Source organism: Perca fluviatilis, chromosome 4 (genome assembly GCF_010015445.1).
Source record: "Perca fluviatilis chromosome 4, GENO_Pfluv_1.0, whole genome shotgun sequence".
In the NCBI taxonomy this organism is placed as follows: domain Eukaryota; kingdom Metazoa; phylum Chordata; class Actinopteri; order Perciformes; family Percidae; genus Perca; species Perca fluviatilis.
In genome coordinates, this window is record NC_053115.1 from 7,260,366 (window position 1) to 7,272,982 (window position 12,617).

Consider the following 12,617-nt stretch of genomic DNA (forward strand, 5'->3'; position numbering starts at 1 on the left):
CTCACCATTTTTAAAAATAATTATAGTAACACCTGTATAAAATCTAGTGATGAAATATATTTTTTTATGTTTTACAATTACTTATTGCTATCCTGTTCCCTAACTCAATTTGAGCATTCCAAAACAAAGTCAAAGAGCAATAACTGGTGTTACGGTGTTCTGCCTGGGTTTCTCCTGGGCTTTTCAGTGTTACTGTTAAGACAGTCCATTATTTTCTCAAGAAACAACGAAATTGACTCAAGACACTTATCCACATGATAAAGGATGTCTTGAATGTCCCAAAAATATCATTAATTATTTTCGACCAAAAACGAAGTTACAACCTTTTGCCTTTACAGGGCAGTAGAGCTGGGGACCCTGGGCACATGAGGTCTGCCAAGTCTTAAAGCAGCTTAGTTAGACAAGTTGTAATCCACGTAAAGCGGCAATCACAGTTTGTGTGAGGAAAGTAAGACACCTCTAATGCCTCCAGAAAGAGAGATGACATCAGGACATATAATTTTAAGACTCTCCTTTGATCCTACATCTCACGTCATAATCCAACATGATTTCTGACGAACGGCTTTTGAAGAACACTTTCGAAAGGATGGCGCCAAACAGCATGATAGGCACACACAGATTCTTAGTATTGAGTTTTTATCCTAGAGGCAGGATACAGGGGCAGGATAAGCCAACAGCAAGGCCATTATAAAATGTTACGTTTTATTAGACCCAGACCGATCTGCCGGCGATTTGTTTCACCATGCAGCTCAGGCTGGAAACCTGTACGTTTATCTATCCTGCTTCCATTACAATTTTAGATAGAAGCGACCAAGCAGCTTCTTGTTTACATTCAACATAGCAGCCACCGAAGCGCAGCAACCCGTTGATGCCGCTGTCGCTGCTATGTCATTAATCTGATTGGTTGAAGGACTATCCAATTGCATACAGAGTCATTTGAACTATGCCCATTCATCACGCCTCTTGTGCAATAGAAAACACAGAGCAGATTCCCCAGAGTAATGTTCGGTCTTAAAAGATTGAGCTTGGTCTGGTGATAGCCAGTCTAAAGTTTTATGCTAGTTAGCTAGCTTTGTTTTAGCCAACAACAAATTTATATATTAAGGTAAAAACCACGTCTTGCACTGTATTTCATAAAAAACAAAATCATATTACATACCTGTCTATGGAGGAAGAGGGCATGCTTTGTGCAGAAAATTAGTCACTTCCGATACACAATGAATGAGCGTAAATCTTTCCACCAGGGACCACGGACCTAACCTGGCTCCGCACTCCTACATACTCCCACTCAATTTTCATTTTGCTTCAGTACTCTGTCTGGGTTCGCGGTGTAGTCTTGGGTTTTCTCGACCAAAGTTTTTGGCGGTCCAATCAGCGAACAGAGGGAGTGGCTGAGAACGATGGCGTAGAGGCCATGCGTTAGAGTTGCAGCGAAGAAAGATGCAAGCGAAAATATTTGGTCCGTTGTGGTAATGCCGCCGAATATCCAGAAGTTAAAGCCTGAGCAAGAACAACCTTTGCTGAGTTGTGTTGGTGGCCACGATGTTGTGGCCCTCCTCCCCACGGTTCGGGAAAAGTTTGATTTTCCAGCTCGCTCCGTAAGTGGTGAAGGAGTTGGCTAAGGCTAATGCTAGCGATGCTAATGCTAAATATAGGCCTTGGCAGTCTCCTGTCTTGTTGCACATGCGCATGACAAACGTCACGACCAAACGTTAGCGATTTGTAATGGCAGATCCAGAGTGGCTCTGGGCAGATCCAGTAGTTTTAAACTTCAACAGAGTACTCGCCTTTAAGGAAGTTAACACTTGTCAATGGAGAGAGGCCAGACTCTCTGTACAAATGAAATGTACGAGAGTCTGATAGGACCAGGCTACCACGGACCCACTTTTTGTCTCATTTTCTGTGACCAGTGCAGAATGAAAGCACAATGGATTCAGCAAGCCAACCAGGGGCTGGCGAGTTAGCTAGCTTGCTAACTCTGCTATGTGTCCACGCCACACAAGTCACAGAAAACGAGCCGAACAAAGTTATTGTTACTCATCTGACGATAGCTTTACTACGCTGTGACAAGGGTTAGGGTCAGTGTGTGCAAGTTATTAAATTTGACTCATTTTGCGGCTGGCTCTTTTTTTCTCGTAACATTACTACTCCACTGCTCGTTCAGCTGTTACTGCAAAACCTCACCTCCACTACTAAGTTTATACAGAAGTTAGTCCATTGCGATGGCAACGGTACACATAAATTGACACACATTGATTTTAATTGAAAAATCCTTTCTGTCCATTTTATTTCAATGGTAGAGGTTTCTTTTACTTGCTTCCAAAACAAATGCACGAACTAGCCAGATCAAGATCTTTACAACACGAGGCAGGGGTGCTCATGGAAACACTGCTCCTTTTTTCCACAGGGGCCGCCAAAATCAACTCAAAATGAAAGTTCCTGCTTCAATTGTGGATCTTTTATTTACTGTATTTCTATTCACTTTATCATTCATTATTAAGGTTGTTTTAAAACAGATAAGCCCATCATTGCCTGGTCAAGAGCCTTTGTACCAAGCAACCATAGCTATTGATAAAACTGACACTATATCAATGTGTCTTGCAGAAGGGCATTGTAGGGTAGCAGCTGTTGATCAGTTTCTGCCCTCTAAGTGTTGAACCTCTAATGAGATCCAGGTTGAACTAGGTGACGATTTCTCATGTCCCAGTTGACTAAATCAGATTATACAGACAACTCAGGTTCTTTCACAAATCAGATTAACAAAGAGCAATTACTTCTGGCATTTCACACGTAGTACTTTAATCTCTCCAGCAATAGTACATCCCAGAGCATAGGTTAACTAACCCTTTATTGGTTTATTTTAATCTGTTAATTCTGTTTTTCTTAATTCTTCTTCTTGTTCAAATACCTGGCTCGCAGATTTGTTAAGAACTCCATGTCGGACAAGGACTGCACATCGAGAAGAGGATGGATCCTGAAACTAAAGAAATCTGTAAACTTTTCTTCTTTTTTCCTTTATTTCCAAATATGTCTTAAATAATATTAGTACATAACTGAATTTCTATTACTGTTTATGAATTAATACTAATAACTAATGTCTTGGGGGAGAGTGTTTTGCTTTCTGTATCTTGATATATATTTCCATGGATGCTGTGATGTTTCGATGGGTAGGTCTGGAATTCCGCTAGTTCTGAACTATTCGTGGTTGGTAAAAGTTCACTACTAGCAGAACTCAGATTTGCTCCCGAGTACCGGCGGGAATCTCCATGACCACCTGAAATGACCTGGTGTGAAAGTCTGGTTTATGCACTCGCTGTCTGAATAGCAGGTGGTCTGCATGTGTATTCAATTATTACACTGGTGTAAAGTGAACCGAGTCCACCTTTGCTACTCATTGTGTTCACTTCACATCAGGTAATAATCCTATTCTCAGATTTGTGTGCAAATGTTGTTGAGGGATGTTGTAACGACCAGAAGACTCGTTTCCCTTTGCATTTCCCTGCAGCATAGATGACCCATGATTAAACCCAGAGGCATTGGTTTTAATGGTATTTCCAAGTATTGATTTGACTGATTGATTTTCATCTTTTCTCAGCAGCATGACAGGCAGACCACAGATGTAACCACAGATGTTTGGTTGTAATATTCATATTTTTCAACCGGTAAAACTACAAATAATAGCACAGAATCAGTGTTTTCGACAGTGATATTTTCATATTTATTGTATGACTTGTATTTATATCTGTATGCCCTTTACAAGATGAACATACAGAAAACACTTAGTTACAATACTGAGGAAGATGTTTCTGTGACAGGTGCGTTGGAGGGAGACGAGTAGGTCAAGATTTGCAAAGAAACTCCTGCACACTGTCTAACTTGTAAAGACAAATTTAATAGCTGGAAATATTTTTGTATTTTGCCTGATTAATGGTCTAGTACCAAAACATTGGCAGCTATTAAATTTTTTTTTGCAAGTTAGAGAGTGTTTGCCCACATTGTCAGTAATTGTTTCTCAAGCAGACATAAACTGTCATCTTTTTTATTGCTTCTCTGTTAGACTACAGGTTGTATATATGCATGTAAAATAAAAAATACAGTGTTTTTCTAACTCATTCACAAGGATTTATTTTGTAAGCATTTGCTTGCAAAGGTTAATTAAATAACAATTACTGGTCACCTAATTTAGACATTTCTTGTAAGAAAAACAAGAATTTAGGACAGAATACGAGCCTAAAAGAATATACATATTTCACATCTGGAATGAAAAGCCTGATAATAACAAGAAATAATTAATCACTGGCATTTATTTGCTTCTCCATTTTCCTAAAACATTTTTACTTGCTGTTAACTTTTTATCTGTATAATTCCATTTGTCATAATATTTGTCTGTTCAGTGTTATTTACAATATGTTATTCATCAAGATGAGCCGTGAACAAAGTAGGTCAAATTCTTGAGACTTTAGTGACAGATTGACTTGCCGTTCCTAATTATCGGCTCTACTAATCCCCAGCATCCTCCTTAAATCGTCCACAAAAATAGTCCACAATAGTTGTTTCAACACTGATAAGTTATATTTATTTATATATTATATGACTTGTATTTATATCTGTATGCCCTTTCCATGATGAACACACGGACAGCCGTTGGTTACAATACTGAGGAAGGTGTTTCTGTTACAGGTATTTTAGCTAATTGCTTAATTAGAATTTTCTCAGTATTACTTGCAGAGATTATTGGGTAAATCTATTTAGCTAACCCTTTTTCACCTGTGTGTGTGTGTGTGTGTGTGTGTGTGTGTGTGTGTGTGTGTGTGTGTGTGCCAAGTTACCTCTGCAAGGCAAAGCATGTAAGGCTCTGCCAGAGATTATTGAGTAATTCTATTTAGCTAACCCTTTTGTGTGTGTGTGTGTGTGTGTGTGTGTGTGTGTGTGTGTGTGTGTGTGTGTGTGTGTGTGTGTGTGTGTGTGTGTGTGTGTGTGTGTGTGTGCCAAGTTACCTCTGCAAGGCAAAGCATGTAAATCTCTGCTTGGTGGGTTAACTAGTAAACAACATACCTGCAACATTGTGGGCAACAGGTAAGAAAGACTGACAGACTGGATTTAATCAGAGTCTGGCAGAGTGTTTCCATTAGACGGAAAACCATGAGTCAAAAATATGTATAGCCGTACTATAAAACACTACACTCCTTGACAGTATTTCAAGTGATATAGTTTTACAGACATGGTGCCTACTGTGAACGAGGCATTGTGATCTGTAGGCTGAATGTTGACTCGTCTTTTACACCACAGTGAAATCTGACGTTGTATTTTGTGTGCATTTTATTTTAGTTATTTGATTGATAATGCAGAAGAAAATAGTGCATTTTCTTTGCTCACACTCGCCGTGCAGTGTTTGCATGGTGCAACCAACAGTGAGTTCATGATCTCATGACTTATCTCCATAAAACATAACATAACATTTTGTGGACTATACTTTTTCCCAAAGTACATCAAAACAGAAAAATACTTCGCACAACTATAACGTGAGAAAGATGCGTCAGAGGGAGACGATTAAGTCAAAAAGTGCAAAGAAACTCCCTGCAAAGCCAAATTTAATAGCTGGCAATATTTTTGTACTTTGCCTGATGAAGATCTAGTACCGAAACATTGGCAGCTATTACATTTATTTTGCAAGTTAGACAGTGTGCGGGAGTATCTTCACATTTCTCTGACAGATTGACTTACCGTTCCTGTGTATGTGTGTGTGTGTGTGTGTGTGTGTGTGTGTGTGTGTGTGTGTGTGTGTGTGTGTGTGTGTGTGTGTGTGTGTTGGTGCCAAGTTACCTCTGCAAGGTCAAGCATGTAAAGCTCTCTGTAAAAACTGCAAAGAAACTCCCGCACACTGTCTAACTTGCAAAGATTCGATTCGATTTAGAAGACAAATTTAATAGCTGGCAATATTTTTGTACTGTACTGAAAGATTGGCAGCTATTGAACTTATTTTTGCAAGTTAGACAGTATGCTGGAGTTTCTTTGCAGTTTTTCCCCAAGTACATCCCACGAATCTCAGAAGCCCAACTATCTGATGATCTAAACCCAGAGTGTTTGTCAGAAATTGTTTCTCAAGCACAGACATAAACTGTAAACTTGTAGGTCATCTGTTTTTATTGATTCTCTGTTAGACTGAAGGTTCCATATATGCACATGAATCCTTATACAACAAATACAGTACTACTTTTCAAACTCATTCACCAAGATTTTTAATATACTATAAGTATTTGCATTAAGCATAAGCATTAATTAAGTAACAACTACTAGTGACCTAAGTTAGATATTTCTCGTAAGAAAAAAAGAATTAGGACAAAATACAAGACAAGAACATATGTGGTGGCTGTGGCTAAGTGGTAGAGCGGTTGCCTGCCAATAAGGTTGGTGGTTCAATCCCTGGCCCTGCAGCTCCATGCCGAAGAGTCCTTGGGCAAGACACTGAAAGACACTGAACAGTTGCTGCGCCGCTGCGTATGTGAGTGTTTATCTGATGAGCAGCTGGCACCTTGTACAGCAGCCTCGGCCACTGTGTGTGAATGGTGAATGGTTCCTGTACTGTTAAAGCGCTTTGAGTAGTCGTTAAGACTAGAAAAGCGCTATATAAAAACAGTCCATTTACATCTGGAATAAAAAGCCTGGTAATAACACAATCGTTTCCTCAATGGCATTTATTTGTTTCTCCATTTAAAAAAAAAAGACTTGCATATAACTCTCTATAACTCTTTATCTGTAAGAAATATATAATTCCTTTTGTCATAATATTTGTTTGGTCAGTGTTATTTACCAAATGTTATTCATCAAGACGAGCCATGAACAAAGTAGGTCAAATTCTTGAGACTTTAGTGACAGATTGTCTCCTAATCATCGCCTCTACTGTATGGTGATATATATGTGCTTCATTCCTGAGCGAGTAATTGCATGTTTTGAGCACAGAGAACTATACTACACTACAATCATTACTGCTCCCAGTCGACTACATGGACAAAACATACACACCAGGGCTGATAATGTATATTTACTTGCTTTAATTATTTTAATTATTATTATTAAATATTAATTATTGTGTGTTAACAGGTGTCCTCTATTTTTCCACTTTCCTCTTATCCCTTGGTGCTGCAACAGTGTGAATTTCCCCATTGTGGGATTAATAAAGGATTTTGAATCTTGAATATTTGAATAAATCTTGAATCTATACCTTACATTACATTACATTTTGAACAGAAAAAACTCTTTGTCTGCGCTCCGGTCATGTCTCCCTCGCTCTCAACCTCTTTACTGTGCGTGCTCAACTCTTGACACACTCGCTCAAATTTTCACAGCGTTACAAGAGTGCCACAGAACAAACCAATCGGAGAATAAAAGGTCAATTCTGATTGGCTGTTTGTCTCCAATTAGATCGCAAGTAGCAGGAAACACAAATCTAGGAAGTCTTTTTCAGTCAACACCTGTTGGTCAGCATACTGGTACAGCATGTACTGACTACAGTGGGGCTGTTCGACTAACGTTACTGGATTAAAACACATTTTGGTCAGTATTTTGTGTTATTGACTCACATCACAGAAATGTCTTATATTTGTGTGTATCATAATGTCGTTGTTTTGCTTGACTCATATCTCCTTGTGTGACTAACGTTAGCTTGACTCATCCTTCACAAGCAAGAGTCTGGCTGGTGTGTTTCCATTAGACGGACAACAATGAGTCAAATATATATATATAAACAAACCCTGAGCACACAATCAATAGAGTCCGGGGTCTACCATACCAGGACCCCATGTGTCAAAACTTGGGTGTCAAAAAGGGCAGATGACAACAACACATAGGCCAAAACAAAAACAGACATTATACAAATACTGACTTTAGCAATGTTGTCAGAGAAGATAATATTTCAACTTACCATGTTTCCTTAATATCTGATATCTTTTTTTATTCAATACAGTAAATATATTACATATTGTTCCTTTAAACCCAAACCACCTCAGTAGCTAATAGTATTAGACTGACTGGCTACTAACAGAGGTTTGTCTCTCTCTCTCTCTCTCTGATGGCGCTCTCAACTTGATTGGCTCAAGGATGGTCTTTAAGCTTTGGTTTAGAGACTACACATACTTGTACTTGTGTATATGCGCACACATTGCACACTGCCATAATAGCCATTGAGCAAACACAGAAATAAGTATTTCAGTACAGCTGGCAAGGATCATCTTATTACAATGGAGAACAGAACATGACTTAAGTCTCAATAAATGCATAAATAAATGTTTAAATAAATACAGGAATAAATAAATGTAGAAATAAATAAATAAATGCATAAATAAATAACTACATTAATAAACCCATGCTGAAATAAATAAATAAATGTGTAAATAAATGTAATAATAAATAAATAAATAAAAGAAAAGAAAAAATAAATGCATAAATAAATAACTACATTAATAAACCCATGCTGAAATAAATAAAATGTGTAAATAAATGTAATAATAAATAAATAAAGAAAAGAAAAGAAAAAATAAATGCTGAAATAAATAAATAAATCCATAAATAAATAAATGCTTTAAATATATTTTTACATTTTTGTTGACCTTTATTTATTTCTGTATTTCTATGTCCATATGCTAATGAGGTAGGACGTCCTAACATCAGTTTAAAGGAAACATTATTGGTCAAATCGGAGAGCCAGACAAAAGCAAATGATCCACGATCCCAAGCGAATCTTCCTCCCGTTGTGATACCATAGACTGTATAATATTAATGGACAAAGTATCCGGTTCAGCGAAGTGCTGCAAATGCGGAAGTGCCTTAAACCTGTATTCTATCTGAATTCCAGCAGGGGGCGACACATGCAGTTGCAAAAGGAGGTCGGTTTCTGTAGAAGTCTATGAGAAAGTGACCCACTTCTCCCTTGATTTATTACCTCAGTAAATATTTTCATAATGAGTTTATGGTCTCAATCGCTAGTTTTAAGTTTTCTGTTCCACAGAATGATGTTCATTTTTTAAATTATGGTCTCGTTGATTTCAAAATCGGCGATAAAGCAGGGGGTGTTTTAGGGCGTGGCTATGATGTGATTGCCAGTGAAAGTGTGTAGCGTAACGTAGAGTGTAAAAGACTATCCGTGCGTTCATGGACATCGGAAAAACGTTTTTCCGAGTGAAAACGTCACCATTCACGTAACTTCCTGTGGGAATCAGAGGTGGGAAACTCCAGCTCCTCCCTCACTCCTCCCTCTCGTCTAAAATCGTCACATCCGCAACCAGGACGGCTGTGTCCGTAACGGCAAACTCAACGACTCATAGCAGATCTCCACAAACCAATGGGTGACATCACACATGCACTGTCCATTAATATACAGTCTACGTGTGATACAGATGTTTGAAAACCAGCTGTAATTAGCACAATGGCTAAGACCAGCAGTCAGCTGGCAAATTTGCAGCAGGATGTAAAATGCCCTTAAATAGGCCTTCAACCAGTAGATCCGACCAGGGATCAATCCTCTTTTATTGATATTTGTTCACTGTCAATAAATGTGTCTTTTTTTTTTAAATTTGACATAATGATGACATCAGTTGAAACGGACAGTGTGAAAGAGAGAGAGAGAGAGAGAGAGAGAGAGAGAGAGAGAGAGAGAGAGAGAGAGAGAGAGAAGTGAAGCTAAAACTACGATGACAATAAAACGATAGCTTATAAATATCTCTGGTTGTTGTTTCTGTTCCACGACATTTTGTCATGTCATGTTTGGGGTGTGGGATGAAGAGAGGGATCATTTTTGTAATTTTAAAATTATTTAATTTATCTTCAGTGTGTATTGGCCAATCAGATTTGTCTTGAGGTGATTGCGATTCAGCCTAAGCATAGCATGCACGCACACTCACCGCCAGAAAACCTGGCTCTGTAGCACTGTCACTCAGAGTAGACTTTCACACAGCCAATCAACAGCCAATCATGCTTTAAACTGAGGTTAGGACCTCCTACCTCATTATGGACACAGAAATATAGAAATAAATAAATGTAGGTGGACAAAAATGTAGAAATAAATTAAAATTAAAGCATTAATTAATTAATTTATTCTTCTATGTATTATTTTATTAATTAATTTATTTATTTATTTATTTATACAATGATTTCTGCATTTATTTATTTCAGCATTTATTTATTTATTCATGTATTACTGCATATATCTATTCATTTATTTATTAGTGGGAATGCTGATTCAGCAGCATTCCAACTATTGTTATTTGGTTCTCCTCCTACATTCTTTCACCTACAGACATGATTCAAACTTTAAACTGTTAACAAAATATTCAGGTATTCGGGATGTGCTCAGTGTTTTGATATCTTTTACAGTTTTTGTGAAAAAGCTGTTTAAGTTTAGTGATCATTATGAAATAAAATTCCCCCCAAGCATTATCAAGAGTATAGGTTTCCAAAGTAATTTTAGCCTAGGCTGAAAGCAACACTTGTAGGCTACGCTGGCGCTGTTGCCTTGGAAATGACAACATACGGTCTCTGAATATGAAAAAACAAGCCTTTTTTCATTTCTATTTCCGAGTGATTTTATTTTTAATCAAATATAAATGAAAATCACAACATATTTTTAATTTCTCCCATCCCCTTTTGACCATGAAAAGGAAAAAAATGCCTTGTATTTCAATTTCAAATGTATTTTAAAACGAAAATCAAATTGTTTTTTAAGTCTGTTTAGGAAATGAAAATCGAATGAACGAAAAAGTACACGGACCACCACCACCGTGTATGTTTTGGTCATTCACTTTTCCTTTCATAAACAGGTATTAAAAAAAATATTGGTTGTTTGATTTTCGTTTTAAAATTTTCGTTTTAAAATTTTAAAATACAAAATTTTAAAATACAAAATTTTAAATTGAAATACAAGGCGTTTTTTCCTTTTCATGGTCAACAGGGGATGAGAGAAATTTAAAATATGCTTTGATTTTCATTTTCTATATCATTGCCTATAACAAAAAATAAAAACAAAAAAAGGCCTGTTTTTTATATTCAGAGACAGGATGTTGTCATTTCCAAGGCAACAGTGCCAGTGTACCAGTGTTGCTTGCAGCACAGCCTTAAAATGACTGTTGGACTGATTGACTGAAGTGACACCTGTTGTATGAGATCATGAAGGCTGCAGAGCATTTTGTTGGCAGCTTGGTAACATTACACTTTGGGAAGGAGGGTGTGTTGTTGGGCCAATATCGAAGCTGGTGGGTGTCGCTTCTCAGTCATCTCTTTTGCTGTTAAATATTTTCCACAGTAACAATACTTTATTGTGTTGTCATTTTATAGGCCTATGTGCTTTAAAAATAAAACTGATCACTGTGTTAAGAAAGAATACCTATTAATATTTGTTGTTTATGATAAATTTTGCTTGGTAAACTAAAGACTATCCGTGCGTTCATGGACATCGGAAAAACGTTTTTCCGAGTGAAAACGTCACCATTCACGTAACTTCCTGTGGGAATCAGAGGTGGGAAACTCGGGCTGGATTTTGATACCCGAGTTCCCCAGTTGGTGACGCGTTGTTGACACCTGACGTTTGATGGAGGCGACTTTGGTCTGAACATATTTCAATGACAATAAACTGTTTATTGTGGACAAATGCCTCTGCCAAGAAACATACGCAGACATAATATGTTTAAAATCATTCATAAATAGGCCTATGTATAAAAAAACAACACATTATCCGTGTCTTTTCCCGTTGGTTGTCCTGCAGATAACATAAACAAACACCTGGCGATGTGCTGTTTGGATGCTCGTATAAGAAAACAGAAGCAAATCTTCTGTTATTGTGGCCTCCATGTTTTCTCACACCTGATGCTCTCGGCTACGGCCAACCGTTGGTGGCAGACATGCAAAAAGTTGTTATGCCAAACGCCAATATAACAGAAGAAGAAGAACACGCATCCCGACAAAGCCGGTCTACGAAAGCCGTTCCACTCCCTATTCAGCCCCATTGTACCGGATTTTGGTTGCAGTTCCACCCGAGTTCCACTGGGGGTGATCGCGGTCCAGTGCAAAATGAATGGGACTCTATGGAGCTAGACGGCTAAATTTGTCTCTTTCGCCTGATTGTCGTTGAGAAACCTCAGATTTGATTGTAGTTTTTGCAAGTTCAACATGGGTTATAGGTCGAAAGTTGAATGAATGAGTACTTATGTCCTTTTGATTTCTTACAGGGTGAGTCGTTGTTGCCCATAACACGCTAGCATTCTGCTAATGAATGCTGATTGGTCAGTGAAGGAGTGATTACGATCGGAGATCCCGCTTGACGGCATCCGAAGCAGAGCCTGAATATCAGAGTGAATATTTCGGTGTGGTCTTTAAAACATTAGCAAACCTCTTTCTAGCACGTGTATTAACAGGGAGAGCCTTACCTGTCAGCTGTGCTGTCGATGCCTCGAGAGAACAAAGGAAGCGACTCAGAGCTTGCCGTAAAGCAGTATCTCTGGCCGTATATGTGTATGACGTCATTGACATTTTAAAATGCTTTTTAGAACAAAAAAGCGACTTTAAAAAAATCTAACACACAGCAGTGTGTATTTTTTTAGCCTCCCCTTTCGAATGCAACATTCAAATTA